Raw genomic sequence first — 27,587 nt, 5'->3', positions numbered from 1 at the left:
ATTTGTCGGCAACAAAGCGCATTTTGTAATCCGTATTACAAGTCAAAATGAAGTATAATTATTGCTGTGTTCCCAGTTTGGAAGGAAAAGGAAAATTTAGTGGCAGTGTGCCACTGTTAACCATTGACAGAACCCACTCAATAACATTCCACGTCAAATTCAATGAATCCGCTGACATTTTTCATGACATAAATTCATTTGATCAAATAAATGCATTTAAATGTATCCAAGCCATAATAATTTACTTTTTCCTCGCTGCGTGTCTTCGTGGTGTAATTGGAAACACAATCGGGAGGTAAAGAGTTCAAATCCCAGCGTAAAATTGCTGATTTTTCCTGCTTCGAAATAAAACCTAATTTTTTTACAAGTGAGGTCCGTACTAAAATGTGATGTACAATAATTCGACGGCATCGGAGTTAGAAGATGGGTCTACTGCCTTCACAGTTGCCATTTATGTGGGGGAGAATGTAGAGAAATTTTCTCTTTCCCTACCGCGTTCCTTCGGGCGTAACCGCAAGAACGTCCGGCTAGTAATCAGAAGTTCGAATCCCGGTGAGGCATTGCTAGTTTTTCCTGTTTCTTGCTCAGAAATAAATGACTGTACTACTTGCTCTCTTCCCCCCCCCCCAAGGGGTAGACTGGGAGCAATGCCGATGTTCTGGCTAGGTCAATATCTAGACAGACTCTTGGGGGAAAATTAACAGTATACACAGTGACATCGCTTCTAGGGGTTGGGGCTATTAATCGTATAAGGCAGCCTCCAGCAAGCCAGGTCTGGGTGCCCTTCCCAGTAACGCCTAGATCCTTTAATTCTAGGGGGTGTTTCCCGTTTTCCTAACGCACTGTGCTACATGCTTTAAAAAACGGGGCGGGGGGGATATCTCGAAGCATGTCGCGCAATATTTATTATCTTGTCCGTCAGCATATAAAAGTACAATTATTTTTTTCCATACAGTTTAGAAAAGGGAAACACATATCCCGTATATATATGCTATGATAAGATAATTATAAAACAGATAATTAATGGGAAGTTGACAATAAGATTAAATGAAGATTAAATAATACTATATAAACATCAAACAAAGATGTACCGATTAATTTAATCTTTTATTTACAACATAAACTTTGCACAACAATGACCAGTCAAGTTAACAAAATAAATCAACTCATGAATGGAATCAAAAATCAAGACAGAAGAGAAAACGCCCAAATAAACATAAATCGGACAAAGCAACAACTCTTGTGCTTGACGTGGGTTTTATTTAGGACTATCGATTTTGCTTTGCCTGATTACTCAAAAACTTCCCTGCGCACAATGTTTCGAGTAAAAAGTAGTTAAACATTAATAAACAGCTGAGTGCGTCCACGCCACCCACACATTTTTTTCTCCTCTTTTCTTCTAATATAAGACATTGAATATTTTCAATCAGATATATCATAAATTCAACGAGATTTCATTTTAATTAATCTGGTTCAACTGGAAAAAGTAATGAGCTTAAGAACTGCATCTCTTGTTTGTGTGTGTGTGTGATTATGGCAAAGCCTCGAGGGCTATCTGCCTAAAGGGAGGGGTGCCTTTCGTGGATGACTTTCTAAGGGAAACGGGCTCGTATACACGTTACACATGGGGAAAACCACGAAAACGCCCATGCAGCCAGCCCGTTCGCGGGATTCGAACCTCGGACCGAACTACCAGTGTTCAGCGACTTTACCGCTCGGCCGCTGGTGGGCGCATCTCTTGTTTGAAATATTTCAGTTGGTTAATCTGTAACAGACAAATTGCTTGAAAGATAAATACTGTTACAAATTGTGTGTATATATATATATATTATATATATATATATATATATATATATATATATATATATATATATAATTTTAGCGAAATTATGTGTGAAATTGTTATATTTTTCAGTGTAACATGAAAATCTAAATAAGCGAAGCTTTTCCGGAAAAGAATGCAGGGGCAAGTCCATTTAACACTGAATCAGTGGTTATCCCGGTAACTTGGCGAGATATCGCCAAGCTGGCAACGTTTCTCGCGACTAACTTCTAATTAATTAAAATTTGTACTACAAATGGATAAGTGGAGAGAAGCATCAGAAAGCCATCGAATGCGGAAGGTCATACAAACAGTGGAAAGGTTTAAAGTAAAATAACTGCTGATTGAACTCTGTGATACTGTGCAGAGTTGTACGAGTGTTTTTGTGGTAAGTTCCAGAAGTGAAAAGTGTTCCTTTTGGTAAAACAAATTTTATCAAGCTTTCATTAAATCAGCGTGCATCCAATCTATGACAAAAAAGAATATCTCACATTTTTCCGGATGACAACAGACTCGAATGAAAAGTGAAACAACGCGAAATCGTGTTTCGAGACTAATAGCCCTTTTGAGATAAAAATTTAATTATGAATGTTTACTTTTTCGAGCGGTTCCGTTCTGGGAAGCCGATATTCGTCTTATCGTACTTCCAAAATTAGCTTTGTCTAACGGTGGGGAATTCCTTCTAAATTACAGTTCTTAACAGAACATAATCGTATTAATATCTATCGTGATCTGAGTCGCTAATTCACATGTTGCGATAAATGCGTCGAGAGAAACAACAGGTTTTTTTAATTTCATGGAAGACTTATCCCAACAAATCCTCCTAAACGGAGACAGTATATCACTAGTGAAGCATCAAAATTCAACATCCGCCAGTTGATTCTCTATCGTGAGACTTAAGCACACACACACTAATTTGCTATTATCTTTCCGACTAGCTATTAGTTTCTGATCTATGCTGTTTCCTGGTTGAGTGATTTTTCACCGACGATTGATCCGTAGATATCTTAGGAACCCGAGATGCAGATAGCAATAAAAAGTCACCGATTCCAAGAAGGCAGAAGAAAGTGAACTGCGCTAATGGATGTTGTCATGCAAGCGGTTTTAATGATACGGCCATTACTGGAAACGTAAATTAGAGAAATGGGTTAAACCGGTAAAGTATCGATATCGTGATTGTGAAATTTGTGCTTGTTAATTACGCTTTTATTTAAATTCATCCCCTCGTTGAGAAATAGAATTCAGGGCTAATCTTTAGAATATGGTAACAGGTAGTTTGGCGACGTTTTGGTAAGGCGATAAAGGTTACTAGCTAGGACTTTAGCAATAATCTGAGAAGTACACACAGTTCGAATCACAGATTATTTTGTCTCAGAGAAATGTGGTGTGGTGGTGTGGTGTATTTAATTATGGCAAAGCACACTAGGGCTATCTGCCTAAGGGGAGGGATGCCTTTCATGGAGGACTTTCTAAGGGAAACTGGCTCGTATACACGTTACACAAGGGAAAACCACGAAAACGTCCATGCAGCCAGCCCGTTCGCGGGATTCGAACCTCGGACCGAACTACCAGTGTTCAGCGTCTTTACCGCTCGGCCGCTGGTGGGCCTCAGAGAAATGAGAGATCATGAGATATGTAATGTGACATTTTCCGGAAAATTCCGATCGGTGTTGTGGTGGTGTATTTAATTATGGCAAAGCTCACTAGGGCTATCTGCCTAAGGGGAGGGATCCCTTCGTGGAGGACTTTCTAAGGGAAACTGGCTCGTATACACGTTACACATGGGGAAAACCACGAAAACACCCATGCAGCCACCCGTTCGTGGGATTCGAACCTCGGACCGAACTACCAGTGTTCAGCGACTTTACCGCTCGGCTGCTGGTGGGCCTGAAAATTCCGATCGTGATTTTAGCTAATAAGCACTTAGAAACAATTTCGCTGCTAAAGTGCAGAATCGCTTACTTATTTGTTTGGTGCTTTTTACAAGAGTAAGCAGAATTGGATTTTTGTCAATTTTCTTTGACTTTCTAAGTGAAAATAGGTCGATGTTTACATAAAGTCAAGAGTGTGCGCAATGCCATTTTTGTGCGCAATTCTGGGATGCTTTTTTAAGTGAAAATAGGTCGACGTGTACATGGATATCGTGTATGTGCAATTCTTGAAAACGTGGGGCAAGCAGTTTGCGATTCTGCACATTCTCCCAATTTTGCACATAATCCTCGTCATGATTAAGCATTTTTGTTCCATAAAAGTTCTAGTATAAGCGTAATTTAGCTAGCAGATTGTTGGAAAAAATGTTGAGTAAAAAAAAAAAAAAAAACATGCTTTTAGTTTGCGAAAACAAAATGGCGTCCAAAACAAAACTAGCAGGATGCTGTAGCAGGGTTGGTCGCCAAATGTTCGCCAAAAAATCGCCAAATTACCATAATGTAAATATTCTCCGAATTCAGTATTTATTTCATATGTCAATGGCGGTAGAAGAATGAACATGGCGAAATTAGGCTTAGGAAATAACCCGCGCCAGTAGTCTCAAACTAATCCCCCGCGGCCCCCGAATATATTTCCAGTTAATTAACATTATTTTTAGCCCAAACGGCGTTATACCCCACAGAAGGGCTATTAATTTCGTTTTGGCATTTTGTGGCGTTTCACTATACACGGCGTTTCATTTTTAAAATTGCTGCCACCAAATATTATCGTCCTCTGTTATATTTAAAGAAATTAAACAATGAAGAATCTGCATAAATGTATGCATGTTTCTCGCATTTTGATAAAACAACAGTACCAACAAACATCCAATTTTGAATAACGTAATCCTCCCTCCGAATATGAGCATCTGGAAGACCAAATTTGGAATTTGTTTTATTATCGATTTCATTTTTTGTAAAGCTTTAAGGAATTTTTTATTACGAAATTCGACGATTTCAAAGTGAGCAATGGTTATAATGTACGGAAGAAATAAAAATTATCTCCAGCGCACGAGGCTGTGTATCGGAAATTCTAAAGATATGCTGCTTTTAACTTACTTTGCGATACTACTATTGAATTGAATTTTATGTTTCAAGTACGAAGAACATAATATTTAATAAATAAAGGTAGCGCATAAAACGTTAAAAATAAGCCCATTTGGGCATGATACAGAATCTGAAAACTATCAAATTTTTTAATATTAATTACTAGCAGGTACGCTGCCAGCCTTCGTCTGAAAGGAACACCAAACGTTAAATTTTAAAAATGCGCAGAATTTTACTCTGAAAAAAACTTTCGGAAAAAAAACACAATGTTTTAAAAAATTATATTATATATAAAAAAATTAACCAACTTTCCGTTAAAGAAAAAAATCATGCATCAATAAGTAAAAAATAGCATCAAAGAAACTCAAAAAACAAAAAATTCCGCGCAGAATTTTACTCTGCAGAACAAATTTATCAAAAAAAAATCAATAAAAATGTATTATATATATAAAAAAATGACAACGAAATATGCCAATCTCTTAAAAACAGTGACATAAGAAATACGATGAAAAATTGTTGCCAAACCCATATTTCTAAAAGAATGAAACTATTCAAAATGATGCGATTTCATCAAAAATCTATCAGCATTAATAAGAAAGGAAAATTGTTGCCAAAAACACATTTTTAAAGACGTGAGAAGTGAGAAGTGTACTCGGAAGCTTCATTTAATTTTTTTAAAAAAAAGACAAAATATTATCCTTTTTCCAAAGCTCTTTTTGTAAAAACAGTCGCAAGGATGAAAGTTTAACGTGTCGAAAAATCAAAGAAAAATAAACTGTACATTTTTAAAAATAAACTTTTTTAGAAAAAATCCCGTTGAAAAGGTGTTAAACTCACTTTGTTAAATAAATTCGTATTCAATCGATTTATTGAAACACGAAATTTATTTTAAGTTTGTAAAATAGCTAAGTGCCTACGTTTCATGACGATTTGAAAACGGAGTGCGTAGAGTAAAATCTCGCTTTCCTATATCCCATTATGTCTCAAAATGACGCGATTTCGTTACAAAACATAAAATAAGAAAAATTCGAATTCGAATTTCGAAAAAATCGTTTCGAGGTGCACTGGCTCTTATCTAGATGCACCTATATACCAAATTTCGTAGCCGTGGGTCTGTTAGCTTACGGGCAGCACGAACAAAAGACACACCCACAGACAGACTCTTTCTTTTATTATATGTAGAGATTATGGCAACAATTTAGAAAAAAGGTTTACGATTTTAATGTTTTATTAGTCCAGTTTTACTTATTTTCAATACGATTAAAAACAAACCGGAGTAACGCCCCAGAAAATTTGCAAATGGCGCTAATTGTGATCTAAATATATTCAAAGATTTAAAGATACGAAAGTGATTAGCCTTGTCAAAAGATAAATTCCTCAGATACGAATTCTTACTCTGAGAATTGCTTTATTTGGGAATACATTTACATGCTAACAGTCTGTATTCTCCGCAGTTAATAAAAAAGAATCGAACTGGAAGTAAGCATCAACAGTTTGTACAGATAGTGTTCACACGTTTTTAGAAGGAATTTGATAAAGAATTTTTTTAAAAAGTAAATGTTTTGAAATAAAAATCAATAAAAAAAATGAGTACTAAAAAATCTGAAAGCCTTCGGATTTTATATTACGCCGAAAGGACCGTCTGGTGGAAGAAAAACATTTTATAAGTAATCATATTAGGCTTAATATTCCACGTCATTTATAAATAAAAGATAACACAAATTAATAATGTAAATAAATCATTTACAACAGACGCTGCCGATTTGCAGAAGTACCGTACGTTTGTATACGAAAATATAGAAAATAATTCACTTACTGAAGATAAAAAATTTGTTAATCTCCTGAAAATATTATAGAATAAATTTTTTTTAACTAAAGTCGCGAACTCAAAGATAAATTCGCTAAAGAATCAAAATAAATTCGGAAAAAAAAACTGAAATTTCAGATTTTACATTACGCTCGATGGGGGGCGTTTTTTTAACGTTTTGTGCGTTATCTCTATATACTAAATCTTCGCACTTAAACCATAGAATTCACTTCAACAGTAATATCACAAAATATATAAAAGAGAAGTTCCTTTAGAATTTCCGATACACAGTCTCGAGTGCTGGAGATATTTTTTTTTTTTTTTTTTTCTTCTTTCCGTACAGTGTTGCCACTGCTGGCTTTGATTATCAAGGATTCGTTGAAGTGTTACAAAATAGGAAAATAGATAATAAAACAAGTTCCAAATTAGGTCTTCCAGATGCACATATTCGGCGGAGGATTACATTATTAGAAATTTGATGGCTGTTGTTTTATCACAATGTGAGAAACATCCATACATTTTTGCAGATTCTTCATTATTTAATTTCTTTAAATATAAGACAGGGCGATAATATTTGGTGGCAACAATTTAAAACGTGGTTCGCCGTTTATAGCAAATTAAGGCAAAATGCCAAAACGAAATTTATAGCCCTTCTGGGAAAATTTGCTCTTTGGACTAATTAGCGTTCAGTGGGAGATCCTATGGACGATAAAAGAAGAGGAAAATTATGTGAATATTTAAAAAAATAAATCAGAATCTAGCTCTAAAAAGTTACGAGGGAATATGCGAGAGAAAATGCAATAATTTATGATATACCGAACTAGTAAATTTTATGAAGACGTATACCATTATTTACATTCGCAAAATACGTTTCTAACGCCATGTGTTACGTATCTGAGATGAGAATGCCCATCAGGTATACGTTTATATTTCTAAAGTAGCTATGTAACTTGTGCTGATTCACGCGTAAGCCATTCGAGTTCTATAACGTTTCAGTTAGCTGATCATGACCTTTTCTTCACTTTGTTCTGAATCATTGACAGGAAATCTCATTTCCTATTTTTTATTGTGTTTTTCTCAAACATGTAAACACAATTAATTAAAAGTAATAACCAATATCAATCATTCCCCTCGTCACTTCTCAACTGCTTGACAAGGCGCATCGTTTAAGCCTAAAAATAAAAGATATGTCTTTTATTATCTAGGGATATCTAAAACTAACTACGGATATCAAATCCTTAACTTATGTTCAATGACAAAAGGCGATATGCATTATAAAGAAGAAGATCTCCGTGATTACTCAAGCGTTTTGTTTTGCAGTGCCTGAGAAAGAAAGATTTCTGTAATGCAGCATTGGCTTACCGTAATGCATTGTTCAAGCAGGGACATTTTAGGCAATATACTCACAACGTACAATAAAACCTACTGGTCCAAACATCTATGATTGAAAAGCTAAATAAAGAACTTTTTGACGAGAAAGGATGCCGTGAATCACTTTTGAAATTGTTGCCACCAAATATTATCGCACTGCCTTATATTTAAAGATATTAAATAATGATGAATCTGCATGAATATATGTATGTTTCTCGTATTGTGAAAAAACAACGGTACCTAGAGAGATACCAAATTTTGAATAGCGCAGACCTCCACCCGAACATGTGTCCCTGAACTGTGACGCACGAATTTTTAAATTATAATTTTATATTTCCTAGTTTGTAAAATTTTAATGAATTTTTGATTAACGAACTCAACGATTTTCAAAGCAAGCAATGGCAACATTGTACGGAGTAAGCTTTTTTACCTACAGCGCGCGAGAATGTCTGCCCGAAATTCTAAAGATATGCTGTTTTGAAATATTTTGCGATTTTCTGCTGTACGGAATTTTTTTTATGTGGAAGTGCCAAGAACGTGATATTTATAAATAAAAGTAAACGTTAATAATGAAAAGACAAAAACAAGCTTTGTAAGGTCATCTTAGTAAGAAAACTAAAGACTGTTATGATAAACCAAGACTGGGAAAAAAAAAAAAAAAAAAAAAAAAAAAACAGAATACTGCTTCGGGATTTATAACCGTATACTGCCATGCTGCTTTTAAAATTTTGTAATATATTGTTGAACTGTATATGCCGTAAGTGCGAAGAAAATGATGCTTAATAATAAAGCTAAAAAGACAAAAAAAAAGGGGGGGCTGGTAGGAGTGAGCGGGGCAGCAGACTGGTAGACTGCGAACTCAGCGAGAGGTAAAAAACCTTAACCCTTTGACTACTAGCGGGACATACATGTTCCACGAAAAGTTAAAATTACTGCTGGGTCAAAGACTGTTAAGAATTTCTTGAACGTTGGGGATCATCTTCCAATAGTTGAAAAATCAAGACGCCGTTGTGCTCGCTGTACACAAATGATTTTAGAAAAAAGAACAAATATGAGTTGCCCAATGTGTAGTGTTGGGTTATGCAAAAAATGCTTTACCCTCTATGATACGACGTAAATCTATTTCATATACTAAAGTTTTCCAGAAGAAAATAGGTGTGCTTAGTTGATCGCTACGTGTGGGACATATATATCCCACAATTAACTAGGGCTGGGACATGTCCCAGCTTCTGGCTTGAAAATAGTTTGTCAAAAAAATCCCAAATGCTAAATTTACCTTATTTATGACATATTTTGTTCACTTGGATAGAAAATCGTTTAAATTTTTCTTTTAAATTCGTAGTCAGAGGGTTAGCGAATCCTTTTGGCAGACCGTTATAACCTGAAATTTTTCAAATTTAGAAAAAAAATTGAATTTTTTAATAGAAACTTTATAGGCGCGCCTTTTTTCGTTTAAAATTACTCTAACAGTTTTATTGTTCTATCATACTTGAATTTTATTTGTTATTGTTAATGACATCGAAAAATTCATCTCTGCAGTTTAATTCGCTGTAAATTTTGCAGCTTTATAAATCTTCTACGGTAGATTCCTCAGACGATATGATATATGAATACTCTTTCGACTGGTAGCGATGTTCCTGGCATGAGGAAAATGCATTTTATTATTTGCACTCAATTCAAGAATGAAATTTTTTTATATGACTGAAATGATATATCTAATTTTCATCACAATTTTTTTTTTTTTTTTTTTTTTTTTTTTTTTTTTTTTTTTTTTTTTTTTAAATTTCGTAACTATTTCAGAATTATTGCATTATTTGTGACAGTTTCGTTGATTTTTTTTCGTATGAAATTGCAATTTCAGACCATCTTAATTCAGTGTTGTTTATCCAGATAAAAGATTCAGCTCCGCTGAAACATGTTTTCATACAACTTGTAAAGTCATTAGGATTTTTGAAGCAGGAAACATGAAAAATGAGCAATGCCTTCGGCGGGACTCGAACCTGGACCTCTCCAATACGCGCCGAGTGTGCTAACAGTTACACCATGGAGGTATGCTTAAAAGAGGGAGAAAACATCTCATGTACTCCCCCTTTTAAAGGGCGAATGGGGGTGAGAGGACCGAATCGCCATATCCTGGTTGTGAAGAATCATCATCCACCACCTTTTTTTTGGTTCGGACGCCACTGTAGATACATTAGGTTATTTTGATGCAGAATGATGTGAAAAATGTCCAGTGCCCTTGTAAGGGACTCGAACCTGGACCTCTCGAATACGCGCCGAGTGTGCTACTGTTACGCGACGAAGACTCAAAGAAGGAGAACCTTATAGGTTTAATCTAAGAAAGACATCTGTCGTCATTTTTTTTTGGGGGGGGACATCTAAATAACATTCAGAGTACCGTATATTTCGGCGTATAACGCACATTTGTAATACAGTCAAAAGTCGTTAATCCGGACTCGCCGGGACTTCGGCGATTCCGGATTATACATCATCAGTTTAAATCTCATAAGATGGCATGCAGAAATTCTAAAATTAAAAAAATATGAAATCGTAATTTATGAAATAAAGAACAATTATGATCTAAAGGCTATCAAAATTTACAAAAAAAAGCTTAATATTTATTTGTTTACTTTATTAAACATTTCTTTCAATGTAAGTTGTTTAAGTTGCTTCGTTTTATGTGATAATACTTTCTCTTTAATTCTATAAACAGACACAATTTCTTGTTCAGTTACAAAGTTCCGCTGTTCAAGTCCCGTTAATTGCTGTGCCGAGAATACCGACTAACTTGTCAATCGAAATTTTTTCGTTTTCACAAACCTCTCTGTCACATTCTTCATGTCTTTATCCATTTTTTGCAGCAATTCCACTTTTTGTTTGTTGGACATCGAAACATACTTTTGTTTTGTAGATCCTTTGGAAGTTCCAGCATCGGAAATTCTATTTGACATAATCGAAAGTTCAAGTTTACTTTTATAAAATTGCTCTTACAGTCTGCAAAAAATAATAATATTTTTAAAGCAAAAAATGTACAATTTACAAACATATAAGAGTAAAGAAATTGAGATCACTGAGCCGGGTAACAGAGTGGATATATTTATAAATATATTTATATACGTCTGGGGCGGCCGATTGAAACCAAAATACGAGGTACACATCTACATGTTATAGTAGTCTTATATACAAAATTTCATCGTTCTGAGGCTATTCATTTTTAAGTTATGCGAGATACGTACGCACGTATTTTTAAGTTATGCGAGAACGTACATACGTTCGTACAGACGCCAAGAAAAATTCTCTTCAGAATTCAAAGCAGTTTTTTAGTTTTTTTGGAGGCAGAGAGTCTTTTATTCTGCCCTTACGTATAGATATTACGCAAAAACATCGTTGAATTGCATTCGAAAGCGGTTAAAGTGGATATTTTCGTTGAAATATGCTGAAGCTTTTCGCGATTACAATACTTCCTTTTTACTTTGTACAAGGAAGTAAAAATGAGATCGAAATTTACGGGTGTGAGTAAATATATAAAAATGATAGATTTAAAAATAAGGAAAAGTTGAGCATTAAAATAATGATTTCTACGTGTACTTAAATGCTGTTAGTAGCGATTTTGGTGATTTTCTAGGAACCAGTTGGTAACACTTTCTTTTAGAATAGGCCATTATATTACCCTTTTCCGCAAATCATATTCGTTATTTGGCATATTAATTAATATGATACGATATCATTTTTCTTCCATTCACGTATGGAGATTTAATGGATTTATAATGTGCATTTTAAACTATCTTAAACTGTATCATGTTACATATGTACATCTATTTTAGTCTATGAATTTAAACATCTATGTATTTAAATTATTCTAAACTGCATCATGTCATAAGTACATTTATTTTTAACTGGCATAATATTTTCAATGTAATTTACTGCAAACTTATTAGTCTATACCTATGTATTCATCATTATTGTAATCTGCTGTAAACTACTGTTTATTTATCATCCTATACTGCATTTTTATCATACTGTACTGCATTTTTATCAACCCATAATCTCTCTACAACTATATGTTTGACTTCTCTTCAGGAGTTTACCCTCGTGCTGTATCATCCATTAAGTATAATCATATATCACTTATTAGAAGTCTTATGCAATAACATATATGACTTCGTATTTACATTGTATTATGTTAAATGTATCGTAATCTGCTATTTACACAAATGGCAACAATTCCTTATTGCTAAGGTATACTACAACTGTTTAAACTATATCATGTCATATGCACATCTATTTTTAACTGGCATAATATTTTCAACGTATTTTAACGCAAACATATTAGTCCATACCTTTGTATTCATCATTACTGTAATCTGCTGTAAACTACTGTACTTTTGTCATCCTATACTGGATTTTATCATACTCTACCGTATTTTTATCATATTATAATCTCTCTATAGTTATATGTTTGATTTCTCCTCAGGAGTTTATCCTCGCGCTGTGTCATGTATTAAGTATAATGATATATCACTTGTTAGAAGTCTGATGCAATAACATATATGACTTCGTATTTACATTGTACTATGTTAAAATGTATCGTAACTTGTTATTTACACAAATGCAACAATTTTACTGCCAAGGTATACCACAATTGTTTGTAATCAATCATTCATTTTCAATAATGTACTCACGTATTTGAATTAGTGTTGTCTTAAGGGTTCTCTAGATCATGGTGGACGTGGTGCTATACTAATTAACCGTATGGTAGAGGCATAGTGCCCACGTCCCCCGTTCCTTATCCTTATCCTTATGGAGATTTTACACATATCAAACATCCTTACTGCAGCACGATTTCCATTTTCATTCGCGAACTGAATCAAAACCAGCACTACGCTTATGTTTGGCAGGAGCCATATGTATTACTAAAAGGAATACTAGATATGCTGCATTTCAGCTAAAGCAAATGCGATTTACAAAAGCCTTCGATGTTCACTTGAAAATCACGACTAAATGACTTCAGCAAGAGAAAACTTCTGACTCCTTATACCGCGAATTCATTCGGTCGGAAGTACATTTGTATTCCAAATTACGTTGTCCATTTCCTCGAAACCTTCGAACAACATTATTATGCGAACCTGCATTGAATACAACCAGCCCTTTTTGCTGAAATACTCCCTCAAGCACTTTCCCCGCACACATATTTTTCCCCTTATCGTTTGTCAATCGAGCTGTTCGAAGCCTGCGAAAAATCTTCAGTTGAATGACATCAGAAGAAACAGTATCACACATGTATCGTTCAGGTTTCTTCGTAATGAAAAGGGTGCTCGTTATATAGAGAATGCATTTAAAAATTAAAAAATGGAGTTAGAAATTACAGGTGCGTGTTATACTCCCGAATATACAATACTTAGATCTAATGATAAAATATTTAGAATGGTAACATTGAGTGCAACAGAGCAACAGAGGGGCTAGGGGCTATTTTAATCGGCAAAATGCCGCTTTACATGAGGCTACCGTATTTTTACTTCTTGCACCTTTAATACGACTTAAAAACTTTATAAGGTACAGTACAAAGTCTGTAATCCGGACGTCCATTATCCGGAATGGTCTATAATCAGGACCTCAAAGCCACAAACGTACGCATGCGCGTAAAGCGTTTACCCATGCGCGCTTCCGATAGTGAAGAAAGTGAAAGAGACGAAACGAAAACGAAAAAAATTCGATTGACAAGTTAGTCGGTATTCTCGACACAGCAGTTACAGGACTTGAACAGTGGAACTTTGTAACTGAACTAGAAATTATGTCCGTTTTTAGAATTAAAGAGAAAGTATTAGCACAAAAAACGAAGCAACTTACATTGAAAGAAATGTTTAATAAAGTAAACAAATAAATATTAAGCTTTTTTTTTTTGTAAATTTTGATACCCTTTCGATCATAATTGCTCTTTATTTCATAAATTACGGTTTCATATTTTTAATTGTATAATTTTTGCATGCGATCTTACCAGATTTAAATTGATGATCTATAATCCGGAATCGCCGAAGTCCCTACGAGTCCGGATTACGGACTTTGTACTGTATTTCTTCCGTTTTCTTAGCATGCCTTCGTAGTGTAGTGGTCAGCACGCTGGGCGCGAATTCCAGAGGTCCGTGGTTCGAGTTCCGACGATTTTTTATGACTCTTGCTTCCAAAATACCTAATGTCTCTACGACTTTACCAAATAATCGAGACAAACTGCCGGGACTCAAAGACCACATCATCCATCTAAGGCAGTTCCGGTCGAAGCGGGACGTCAGGCAAGCCTAGCTAGATACAGCCTAGTTAGCTTGGCACAGCCACCCTAAAGAGAGTTTCCGCAGCAGATTCCAATCTTGTACACGAAAGCAATTAGTTGAAATCTGGAGTTAATGTTCCTTGTGATTCGTTAGCTTATCATGCCCATCTGGATAGTTTGGAGTTCTTAACGATTATGGACGATTCTTTCAAAGTTTTAATTAATCTGGATGAATGAATAGCTGAGCTAAACAGTCTGTTGTGAAAACGTCACGGTTAAAATTGTCACAGGCTTTACGGATCAGTTGCAGTTGCAGATAGTAAAGCATCACTGAGTAAATTTATAGATATTTTATCGAAAGATCACATGAGAATGCACAGGGCGAGTGGTTGCTAACCTTGTTCTATAGGCGAGTGATAATCTGTTTACTGGTCTTCGTTATCTCTATTACTAAATAATGAAAAATGCATATATATAGTACGTTCCTCCCACTGCTGAAAAACATCGACGCTCAGAGCCACCAAATTTGGTATACACGTAGCAAACCGCCCGAATATGTGTACGTTCCGGTGCCCGAATTTTGAGCTTCGAATTTATTTATTTCATGTTCGGTGAGAACTTAATAATGGATCAACAAACTCAGCGATATAAAACAGATATGTTGCACTTGGCAAAGCGTAATTAGACTGACAAAGCGTCTTACGCAGCTGGCTTGATACCGACAAAAACAGAAAAAAATAGGTAAAAACAAGTAGCAGAAAGAGAAAGTAACTTTTAAATTATCTATCATCTCTTCTGAGAATTTAATTTCGAATTATTGAAATATATATCAACATTAAAATAAATCGCTATTTCGCAGAAATCGGCAAGATGGAGATGGTTTTAGCGACTAATTTTTGTCGCATAATTTGATGAAAAACCGCCAAATGGTAGCCAGACTTGGCGATCATTTGACGACATTTTGCTCCAATCCTTGTATAACTGTAGGCGGATCCGGCCCTCATATACCTTCCAGTAATTTCCCCCGGGGGTCAACGTAGAGAATTCTGCGGAGCTACTGGATAGGATCTGTACCTAGGCAGTCTCGGCCACGGGGATATACAAATAACGAACCTGGTCGTTCTAAAGGCCAAGCAAAAATCGGTTATCGATCGGCCCGTGGGTATGGCAGGTTGTGGTAGCTCGGGGTGGCGCCCGGGTTTGCTGGGTAATGTCGTTTCACGATGAGCAGCCCGTGTGACTAGCAGGTGGCAAATTTTGACGATCATTTTAGTCAAATGGCGATGACGTCAATCCTCTCCAAGATGCGAGGATAAAGGTTGAACCGCTTGGCATGGTTCTGCGGTTGGATTGGCCGCGTAAAGGCGTTATCACATCTAGCGACGGACCCCACTAGACGCGACTTTTTTGGGAAACGTGATTCTGGTAGCATTGGTTTAAACGGAAGGATTCCTAGAAGAAATAGCTCCGCTGGAAGCCCGCCTAGCTACGGAAACGATGTCCCGGCTACGCGAGATATTTTGAAACTCCGCCTAAAATGTTCTGTCTGCAGCTCTGTCTTGCGTAGGGATCAACTAACCAAACGAAAGTTCTGCTTCTGAAGGATCACGTGATCCCAATCTGAGCGATAATCGATTACTGTTTGGCGTTCAAGTCTTTGTATAAGTAAAAATGGCAACCTAGCTACGTAGGTTTCGTGGAAATGTGCGGGTTCTGAGAAATGTCCCTTTCGAAGTCTAGTCCCGCGTAGCAGGAGCATATGTGATATGGACTTAATGTCGGCTTAGATGTCTGACGGAACGTGTATGCACATATATATATACAGTTACCTTCATGTAATTTCGAGATGGGGAAGAATTTTGAGAAGAGATGTTCGGCGGCCGGGGAAAAAGATGTAAAACCGGAGAGACAATTAGTTTCTCAGATGTTAGTTCAGAACTGATTCCCGAGTATTCAGATATCCGTGAGAATATCGCCTTAGAGATGCGCTTTGCACTGCGCTGTGTTTAACGTTCTTAATGCTTTGAAGCGTAACACTGATCGTATTCTGTGATACTGAGAAAAGCTTTACGAGTATTTTTGTTGGAAGTTCCAGAACTGTTTACAGATTCTTTTAGTAAAATAAATTTTATCAAGCTATCATCAGCTCTGTGTGCATTCAATCTATTACGACCGGTTGCAACAGCTTTAAATATTATTAAAATCATGTAGTTTAAAATAAATAACTTAGATGAACATTAAGGTATTTGTGAATGGCAGTGTTTGAAACCAGGCTCCAGTGCCACGTGCGACTCTCGCACGAAGAATGTAATTTATTTTTAAATGTTAGAATTCTTTTTTCTTCTTGTTTTGTATGTCGCCATTTTGAGTGCTAAATAAAGTTTTTTCTGTGTTCCATCATTGGAGTTGCTTCATATTGCCAAAGAAGTATCACACCGTACGCATTCTTCGATATAATATATACGGCCTAAAATATTTTTTGTGATATCTCTAAAAATGTATATTGTAGAGACATTAGGATTTTTTTTGGAAGCCAGCGAGATGAAAAATATGCAACCATCTTTGCCAGAAATCGAACCACGGACCTCTGGAATACCGGCTCAGCGTGCAGAACCACTACACCGCGAAGGATGGTAGGAAAGTGGGAAAAATACCTTATATACTCCCCTTTTTAAAGGGCGACTAGGGTTTTTAGTCGCCAAATCCTGGGTGCGGAGAATCATCATCCACAACCCGTTTAGTTCGGCCGCCACTGTAGAGGACATTAGGATTTTTTTGGAAGACAGAGATGATGAAAAATATGCAACCGCCTTCGCCGGGAATCGAACCACGGACCTCTGGAATACCGGCCCAGCGTGCTAGCGTTACACCACGAAGGCACGCTAGGGGAAGTGGGAGAAATACCTTATATACTCCCTTTTTTAAAGGCCGACTAGTTTTTAGGGGACCTAGCCGCCAAATCCTGGATACGGAGAATCATCATCCACAACCCTTTTTTTAGTTCGGGCGCCACTTGTAGAGACATTAGGATTTCTTTTTTTTTGGGGGGGGGAAGCCAGCGAGATGAAAAATATGCAACCACCTTAGCCGGGAATCGAACCACGGACCTCGGGAATACCGGCCCAGCGTGCAGAACCACTACACCACGAAGAACGCAAGGAAAGTGGGAGAAATACCTTATAAAATGTCAAAGAAATTAAAGCAATATATCAATAGAAAAGAAATCCAGGGAGAGTTTTTTACATTAAAATCAAAAAAAATAATTTGATCTCATAGTAGTTTTGTGAAATTTGTCCTTTCTTAGCGAAGATCCTGGCCGCTCAGAGGGTTAAACGACTCGCGCTATTTTCTCATGCCTATTTTCCTATGATAAAATTAGTTAAAAAATGGCGAAAATGCGGTAGTATTTCGTTGGGCTTTCTAAGGCCTTTCAACTGTTTTAAATGCGTAAACACATTAATATGCTGCATTTCCATACGTAATTAAGTAACCGCAAATGCGAAAGCAGCCCTATTTTTCCAAACACCTGCTTCGGAGAACGTCGCTTGGCAAACGAGTTTAAGGGAAAGATCCATCCACATTGAGTAACGGAATTTTTAATGAACTCGCAAGAAAAATTGTTTAACCGTTAGCGACTCTTGTTTTTGCATCTCTGGAACTCAAGGTTGGCGCTCAAAATGTAAGAATAAAACGGCAATGACAAGGACAAATTCCGCTGGGAATTTTTCTTTTCCCTGCTCTGACTGGGTCAGGATGGAACAGTGGCAGGTAGCATCAGGGCTAACCACTCGTCGAAGGGAAAATACAGATTTTAATTAATCAAATTCTAATGTGCATTAACAACACCGTCATAATAATAGCCACCATAACACAGTAGCCATTCCAATAAATTAAATTAGCAGCGATATATCATCTGTGATGGTTTCGCTATTGCCACCACACAAGAAAAAACTGTCAACAATAAATAACCAGAAATTTAACGTCAAAAGAACAGTCATGAGTTTAAGGCAGAATAACAGCATAATAAATGTAACGCTGTTTAGTATGCTTTTGAAAAATGAATGGTATAAAAGAGACTGTCAGACGATATTGAAGATATTTATTTTCTATAAACCATATATTTCCATAATATGGCTTTAAGAAATAAATCAGTTACTCAGTTTTGGTATTTTCTCTTCATAGTGGCAAAATGAAAAACTATATAAATACTAAAATAATAAAAGTATATAAAAATGAAAATCAAAGATCTGAAAGTTTTCAAATTTTATATTACGCCCAAAGGGGCATTTTTTTAACGTTTTGTACGTTAGCTTTATTTATTAAATGTTATGTTCCACGTACTTAAATTCAGTTCAACAGAAATATCACAAAATATTTAAAAGAGCATATCTTTAGAATTTTCGGTACACAGTCTCGCGCGCTCGAATTTTTTTTTTTTTTTTTTCTTTCCGTACAATGTTGCTATTGCTCGCTTTGAAATCGTTGAGATTCTTAATCAAAAATTCTTTAATGTTTGACAAAATATGAAATAAATAATAAAACAAATTCCAAATTCGGGGTTCCAGATTCCCATGTTCGAGTGGAGGATTACGTTATTCAAAATTTAATGTCTCTAGGTACCTTTTTTTTTTTCACACTGCCAGAAACATACATACATTCATGCAGATTCTTCATTATTTAATTTCTTTAAATATAATGCAAGACTGTAATATTTGGTGGCAACAATTTGAAAAATTAACGCCGTTTACAAAGAACCAACGCCAAAATGTCAAAACGAAATTAATAATCACTCTGGGCAAATTGCCCCTTTGGGAGGATAATAAACAAGTAAATAAAGAAAAAGGGATTCAGATTTTAACGTCTAACGATTCTAACTTTTAACGATTCTAATGTTTTCAGATTAACTCGCTGGTTTCGTTGTTTACCAGTCTACTTTCATGCTGACACAAGTCTTTTTTGCCTTTTTACCTTTATTATTAAACATCGCTTGCTTCGCACACAAAATTCAACAGCGAATTCAGAAATTTTTTTTAAAAACGGCTTATCTATAGAATTCCCGACAGAGCGTTAGGGCAACAGGGGCTGCCACGCCTTCTTTAATATTCGCTATATTATTTCTGTGGAACATAGCCATTCGAGCGCCTAATAAAGGCCGACTAAAAAAAAGAATATAGTAGTCATAAATAAGCAAAAAGCATATAAGGATTTTAAAAAGTCTAATTTAGAGCCATTTCATAAAAGTATTTAATATTTCTAATTAGACATATCATGATTTAAATGCATTTTTACTTCACCTGATTAAAAAGTTTTAAAAAAAATATTTTTAAGAACCGAATTGTTTGCTTTGCAATCACTTGGTTTGCTGCTCAGTAGCAAAAAGATTAACTTTTTAAATCTACTTTTTAAATATACAGAAGATAACCTTTCCTTGTGTGTCAAAATGTATATTCATCTAATATCCTATAAAATGTTCCGTTACTCCGCCTAGGCCAATAATCGATAATTTCTCTTGAAAATCTTTACTGATAAACCATATTAAAGTTTAAAGGAGCCCTTTTGTGTGATAGTTAAAATATGAACCCTTTAAGATTTTTTTCCCGTTCAATCTTAGGCTGTTAACAATCTTAGGCTGTACACTACGCCCCTCCCCCCCCCAAAAAAAACAGTTCTTTACCTCCCGTTCTACTCTCTTCCGCCGATTGAGGAAATTCAAATTGCCTTTTTCATGTCTCGAAAGCGCAACTTAGAAAATATATTAGATTTACATATAGCATTGCTCTAACACACGTATTTTGTCATAAAATGGGACTTTTTCTGAAATAACATACCATTTCTTTTCATATTACGATTCTACGATTCAAATTACGCCTAAATATTAAATCTTTTAGGTACTATTCCGTTTTGAGGACCGTAAAAAGAATTGCAGCAAAACAGTATTCGCAAAAGCGCCAAATCTAGCAAACACGCCCATTTAACAGCGCGCCAAATCTAGCGTACGCGCTAATTTCAAATTGGTTGTATTGGCGTATTTAATTACGGCAAAGCACACTAGGGCTATCTGGCTAACGGGAGAGATGCCTTCGTGGAGGACTTTCTAGGGGAAACTGGCTCGTATACACGTTACACATGGGGAAAACGCCCATGCAGCCAGCCCGTTCGCGACATGCGAACCTCGGACCGAACTACCAGTGTTCAGCGACTTTACCGCTCGGCCGCTGGTGGTATTATTATGCTTCAGCGATAACTCGGTAGCGAAATAGCGATGCAGGCATCCATTCAGTTATGTTTAGCCTTTTTTATATAAATTATAATAATGATCTGAAATAGTTATTTATTCTTATGCTTCCATTCAGTCATATTTAGCCTTTTTTATATAAATTATAATAATAAAAAAGTATTATATGAAATTAACCTTTCATCTAAATTAAAACAATAACCTTTATCTTAGTTATTTACTATTATACTTCCTTTCTTGCGTTAGGGTTGCCGCAATTATTTTTGGCAGCACTGGCATCAACAATAGTTTGGCGATTTTTTACGGCCCTCATAACGGAATAGTACAATTTTTTAATATCTAGTGCGAAATTTTACGGAGAAATTCATAAATTTAACTTCGTAATTTTTTTCAGTTTGAGTCAAGAACTTGGGGAACTTCTTAATATATGACAACCTATTTTCCTTTCCTTTCCATCATGGAGCGGAATAAACGTCACATCGTTCTTACTATCAAATAATTTTAGCAAAGTATCTAAACCACATTTGATGTTATTATCTCTTTCAACAAATATGACAAATTTCAAAACGCTCCAATATATAAATTCACTTATATCTTCCGAAATTTTGAATAACAAATTCTGTTTTTTTGCAGGTATGCTTAGAAATACATCTACTTTAGGATAATAAAAATTTTATAGGTTATAATTGAGGAGCTAAAATTATGAAGGCTAATTTTTTAAAAACTACTCCTGCGATTTTTACAAAATTTGGTAGGTTGGCGTAATTTGATGATGTCAAATTACGCGTACGCTAGATTTGGCCGCCGTTAAATGGGCGCGTTTGCTAGATTTGGCGCTTTTGCGCATACATTTTTGCTGCAATTTTTTTTACGGTCCTCAAAACGGAATAGTACCTAAAAAATTTAATATTTAGGCGTAATTTGGATCTTAGAATCGAAATATGGAAAAATAATTGGTATGATATTTCAGAAAAAGTCCGGTTTTGTCTCAAAATACCTTTATTAGAACAATGTTGTATGATCTTAAATCCATCCCCGTTAAAACATTATTAACATTTTGCTTTCAAATTACTTTAAAACATCTTTCAAAATGTAACTTACCAGTATGGATTCACTCTTTTAAAATAATTCTACTTTAATTTAACTTAGGAGATAATATAATCTATTAATCAATAATGTTTAGGAAATAAATTATTATTAATTTATTAGAACAATGATATATATAAATCTAATACATATCCTAAGTCATGCTTTCGAGACATGAAAAACGCAAGTCGAATTTCGGGAATCGGCCCAGTAGAACGGGAGATATTAGAACTGTCACTTTTTTTTTTTCCGCAGTGTATAGATACAACAATCTTCTTCCAAAACCACTATAAAGTTAAAAATATCGTTTGTAAAGCTAAGTAAATTGCCTTTTTTTTTTTTTTTTTTTTTTTTTTTTTTTTTTGGTAAATGAGAAATTTCATAATCGTCTAAAATTCCAATTATTCTCACATTTTGAGGAATGAAATGGAGAGGCAGGGGATTGTTCACTCACGAATTGCTCTCTCTTTTCGTAAATTTGAAAAAAATCATGGGTAGAATCATCATAAATTAAAATTATTCTTACATTTTGAGGAGCGAAATGCAAAAGGAAGGGGGTAAATACATCAATCGGCATATACATAAATTATTTCACATTCTTTTGTCAAGTTTCTTGACATTCTTTGATGGATAGCTGGCCTTCTTCAATGTAAAGGTTTGATAAAATAACCCGTTTACAAACTTCATTGAATTCGCCTTTTACCTGAAAACTCCTAACCTATTTGTGAAGACTTCAAACTTTATCAAGATTAAGCTAGTAATTTTAAATATTTCTTCTTTCTATAAGCGAAACGGATCTTAATTTTTATGTGGTGCCTCCGAGCAACACTTTTTAATCGGAAAATCCCAAATTCAGCTCATGTACATCAAACCATTTAAAAAAAAAAGATCGCAAAACGTTTTTGTCGAGTTAAGTCCCCCCCTTACAGAGGACGCTTGAAAAATCTCTGCTCGCTCCACTGCGCATGTGCCACATCCGCGGTTGTAAAAAGAGGTCGAAGATAGATCAAGGTCGCCGACGACATTTTTATTTATTTTCGTTCAGTAGAATTTTATTCTTTTCGGATGTTTTGGCAAGTTTTACGTTGTGTAACATAACGGGCGGGGGGAGAGGCTGAGAAGCCATAATACTGAATCCGGAAGTAGTATCGCTTCGATGTGAACGTCAGACGATTTGTTTTTTCCCCTTTAATTTTACGTTACCTCTTACAAAAGTAATATTACAAAATCACAAAGTGGCAACTCGTAGGCCAAGTAGTTACATTACCATTTCATCAAATGAAAAAAGGAAAACTTTTAAAATGCTGTGCTCGCTTCACTTCTCTACCAATGGTGTACGTTCTTATTTTTGATCCCTATCCCCTCTGAACGTCTATCTGAAACGATTCAGATTTAAATGTTCGCCCAAAAGAGCTCTTTTAAAGTTTAATACGGTTTATGAATAGATATTATCGATAGAAATGGCCCATGTGGAACAGCGAAATATTTTATAGGATATTAGCCAAATATGCATTTTAGACTAAAATTGGAACGTTTTACATCTTCTGTATATTTAAAAAGTGCAAAGCTATGTAACGCCATTTTTCTAAATATATTGAATGTTTTTAATTAGATATATCATGAATGCAGTAGATTTTTATTTAAATCAATCCGATTAGAAAGCCAAAAAAAAAAAAAAAAAAAAATGTTCCTAAGAATTGCATATATTTCCATTAAATAGCTTCATTCGCAACCGTAACAGACACATTCGATTTGAAAGTGAAATATTTTACATTTTGCCGAATGGCAACAGACTCGAATGAAAAGCGAAACAACCCACTGACAGTGAGTGAATCAGCACAAAATCGTGTTCCGAGATTAATTGTTCTTTTGAATTAAAAAAGGTCAAGAAAATTCTTCTATTACAAAATTAAAATGTTTACTAAAACCTCGACCTGACGGTTACACAAAATGAAATGAGTAGAAATAAAAACGTCTGCTCGCTTGTCGTTAAGTGTCCAAAAGTTTGTAGTCCTATGTTCGTAGGAGAGGCGTTTTTTTTCCTATAGCTTGTGGTTAAATTACAGTAGAGTCCAGCAAACTCGATGTAATGTAGACTAATAGGGGACGAGCTACCGAAAATGCTAAGTGTTATAGAAGAAGGGGTGGTATGTTCTTTTGTCCAAAAATTTCTTTCCCCTTTGACTTCCCTTTGATGATTCTCTCTTGACCTCTGATACTCTTTCACCCAAATTCCATCTACGCCTTCCCAACGAAGGAGTTATCTTTCCGATCACACTCGCTTCATACAAAAGCCAATATTGTTCTATACTATTCTACTCGTTAAGATGCTGTACGTTTAAATGTTTTCCTACAGCTTATTCGCATTAAATATTCTGCATAACAATATAACCATACATAACAGCATTATCGTATTATTATATATTTACGTGGTTATTACACAACAAACATGCGTAATATTCTAAAATTTTAATTTGATAACTACCCACCTATTTAAGGCATTCTGACATTTTACGAAATTAGTTAGTAGTATTAGTAGCATTTGTTAAAAATTTACGTATTCTATAACAAGGATGAACACTGTGTCAAAGATGTAACTTTCTATTTGAGGCAAAAATTTACTTTCCCGTAGTTTAAGCCACTTGTGGTTATGAAAAACTTTCTGTGATACCAGCTAGCCGAAAAATTTTCTACTTCAATTCTGGATAATTCCAGTGCCTAGACTCATAATACTACTTGGACCAATATTTAAATCCAAGGCGATTTTTCTCGTTGTCCAGTCTCTTAAATTAACCAATTTTATTTCCAATGTCCTGCTCTTTTCTTGTCCCTTTTTTGTTCTTGTTCAACATTTTCACTTGTTCAGACAAGGCAACAATTGTAAGTCTTATTATAAAGTGAAAAACTAGCCAAAATTAAGCACTGGACAAGCCTTCTAGTCGATAGCTAAAGAAACGTTTGGTTTGGTTTATTTCGATTACGGCACAAAGCATACGAGAGCTATTTGCCTAAATTATTTTCTGCCTTAAATTTTTATTTCATTTATTTGCTAAGGGGAAGGATGCCTTTCGTGCAGGACTTAAGGGTGTGTGTGTGATTATGGCAAAGCCTCGAGGGCTATCTGCCTAAGGGGAGGAATGGCTTCGTGGAGGACTTTCTAAGGAAAACTGGCTCGTATACACGTTACACATGGAGAAAACAACCATGCAGCCAGCCTGTTCGCTGGATTCGAACCTTGACCGAACTACCAGTGTTAAGCGACTTGGCCGCTGGTGGGCCCCAGGGCTTAAGGGAAACTGGCTCGTATACGCGTTACACATGGGGAAAACGACGTAAACGCCCATACAGCCATCTCGTCCACCTGGTTGGAACTAACAGTGTTCAACGACGTAACCTATCGGCCGCGAGTGGGCAGCCGCAGAAAGGAATGTGAGCAGAATTCGACCGCAGTTACCTGAATTTCTTCAGCCTCTTCGTTACCGAGAAGAGGAGGACTTTTTTTTATGAATTACTGATACCCAATTTTATTGCACTTTGTGGAAAGTTATCTCGCAACACATCAATATAGGTTCGAGCTGTCATATTCCCACCAATGAAACACAAATTACCAACTCCTTTGCTAGCCATGCACCCCCAAATGATAACAGAACCTCCTCCATGTTCAACTATAGGTAACACATTTTTGGTATGAAAAGCAGTACAAGGTTTTCTCCAAACTAATTTCCTGCCATCTGATTTAAAGATATTGAACTTACTCTTGTCGGATAATATGACATTTTTCCAGAAATCAATTGGCTTATTGATATATTCCTTAGCGAATTCAAGTCTCTTCAGTCTATTTCGTTCAGTTATGCGAGATTTTTTCCTTGGAGATCTCCCATAAAAGTGTGCATCGTGCAGGACATTTCGAACACTTTGGGCACAGATTTGAACTCCAAATGTTGAAGCGACATCATTGGCTAAAGTAATTGCACTAACAAATGGATTTTTCGATGCTTTTCTTATGATTCTTCGCTTCATTCGCAGTGAAAGTTTCTCTGGGCGTCCAGAGAGCAAGTTATTTGATGTAGATCCTCTTCCTTTATGACGTTTTATAACATACCGAACAGTAGAGAAGCAAACATTTAATTTTTTATCTATTTCTCGATAATTTAGGCAATTTTCACGTAGAGAAACAATTTTTTCTCGCAACGAAATGGACAATTAAGATTTCTTATGTGCCATTACAATTTGAAATCGACAATCAACTCTTACCGAGAAGAGGAATAGGATAGAATGGAAATTTCCACGAAAAGAACAAAACGCGTCACCAAATTCGGCTCCCAAGTTCCGAGTTATAGTGTCAAAGGGGAAGAGACAAAATTTGCAAAAAGTACCCTAACAAAACTTTGAATAGAACAAGAAAACATCTTAGTATACTTACGTATAAATATGTACTGTAACTACAATACAGAAAGGTAGATTAAAACCTATTTTTTACTATTCGCACCATATAGGCGATGTTAAGAAATTACTACATCTAATTATTTATAAACCAGCATATTATTTCAATGCTAATGCATTTCTTGACCACCAGAAATCATATGCCGATTAAAAAAAACGCAATCGTCGAGTTATACGGAATGGCTTAGCTTGATTTATTTGATTATAGCAAAGCAAACGAGAGCTGTCTTTCTAAAGGAAGAGATGCCTTTAAAAAGGACGACAGCGCTGCACGAAGTTAATAGACCCACGGCTACGAAATTTGGTACATAGGTGCATCTAGACATAGCATTTTTATTGCCAGTGCACCTCGAAGCGATTTTTTCGAAATTCGAATTAGAAGTTTTTTTATTTTATGTTTTGTGACGAAATGGCGTCATTTTGAGACATAATGGGCTATAGAAAAGCGAGATTTTACTCTACACACTTCATTTTCACATCGTCATGAAACGCAGACACTTAGCTATTTTACGAACTTAAAATAAATGTCGTGTTTCAATAAATCGACTGAATACGAATTTATTTAACAAAGTGAGCTTAACACCTTTTCAACGGGATTTTTTCTAAAAAAGTTTATTTTTAAAAATGTACAGTTTATTTTTCTTTGATTTTGGGACTCGTTAAACTTTCATCCTTGCGACTGCTTTTACAAAAAGAATTTTGGAAAAATGATAATATTTTGTATTTTTTTTAAAAAAAATTTAAATGAAGCTTCCGAGTACACTTCTCAAATCTTTAAAAATGTGATTATATGGCAACAATTTTCCTGTCTTTGTTGATAGATTTTTGAGGAAATCGCATCATTTTGAACAATTTCATTCTTTTAGAAATATGGGTTTGGCAACAATTTTTTATCGTATTTCTTATGTCATTGTTTTTAAGAGATTGACATATTTCATTGTCATTTTTACATATATATAATACATTTTTTATTGATTTTTTTTGATAAAGTTGTTCTGTAGAGTAAAATTCTGTGTGGAATTTTATGTTTTTTGAGTTGCTTTCATGTTATTTTTTGCTTAATTCACTGTCTGTAAGATATTGAAAAGTTTTGCATGATTTTTTTTCTTCAACGGAAAGTTGGTTAATTTTTTTATTCGGATAATTAATATTTGTATTAATTCATATTGCTTATTTCATTGTAATTTTGTTATACATAATAACTTTTTTATGAAGTTGTTATGCAGAGTAAAATTCTACGCAGTTTTTAAAATCAACGTTTGGTGTTCCCTTCAGCCATTTTTCCGGTACATTTAAAAGCCAGACGAAGGCTGGCAGCGAAGCTGCTTGTTAATAATAATGATAAAATTATACAAAAGTTTCTTAATCCTAATTATGCATAGTACAGACAAATTTCTGTAGAATTCGATTCTTCGGACACGTTATGTATTAACGGAGGAACTCCGGTTTTCGGCAAAGTTTTTCTGTAAATGCAAAAAAATGCGTAATTAACCTTTAAGAGACTGGGGAGTTTGGAAAGGTTTCACTTAAAAAGACGGGAAATC

General features: G+C 35.3%; 1 protein-coding gene across 2 annotated transcripts in view; it reads right to left on the bottom strand.

Annotated features, from left to right (window-relative positions):
• Positions 1 to 27,587, bottom strand: part of f (espin protein forked) — a 487,643-nt gene that overhangs the window by 411,246 nt on the left and 48,810 nt on the right. The window lies entirely within an intron of this gene.

Source organism: Stegodyphus dumicola, chromosome 10, assembly GCF_044657685.1.
Source record: "Stegodyphus dumicola isolate Sdum_Otavi_A_Nest chromosome 10, ASM4465768v1".
Taxonomy (NCBI): domain Eukaryota; kingdom Metazoa; phylum Arthropoda; class Arachnida; order Araneae; family Eresidae; genus Stegodyphus; species Stegodyphus dumicola.
This window is presented reverse-complemented; position numbering and strand designations above follow the sequence as displayed.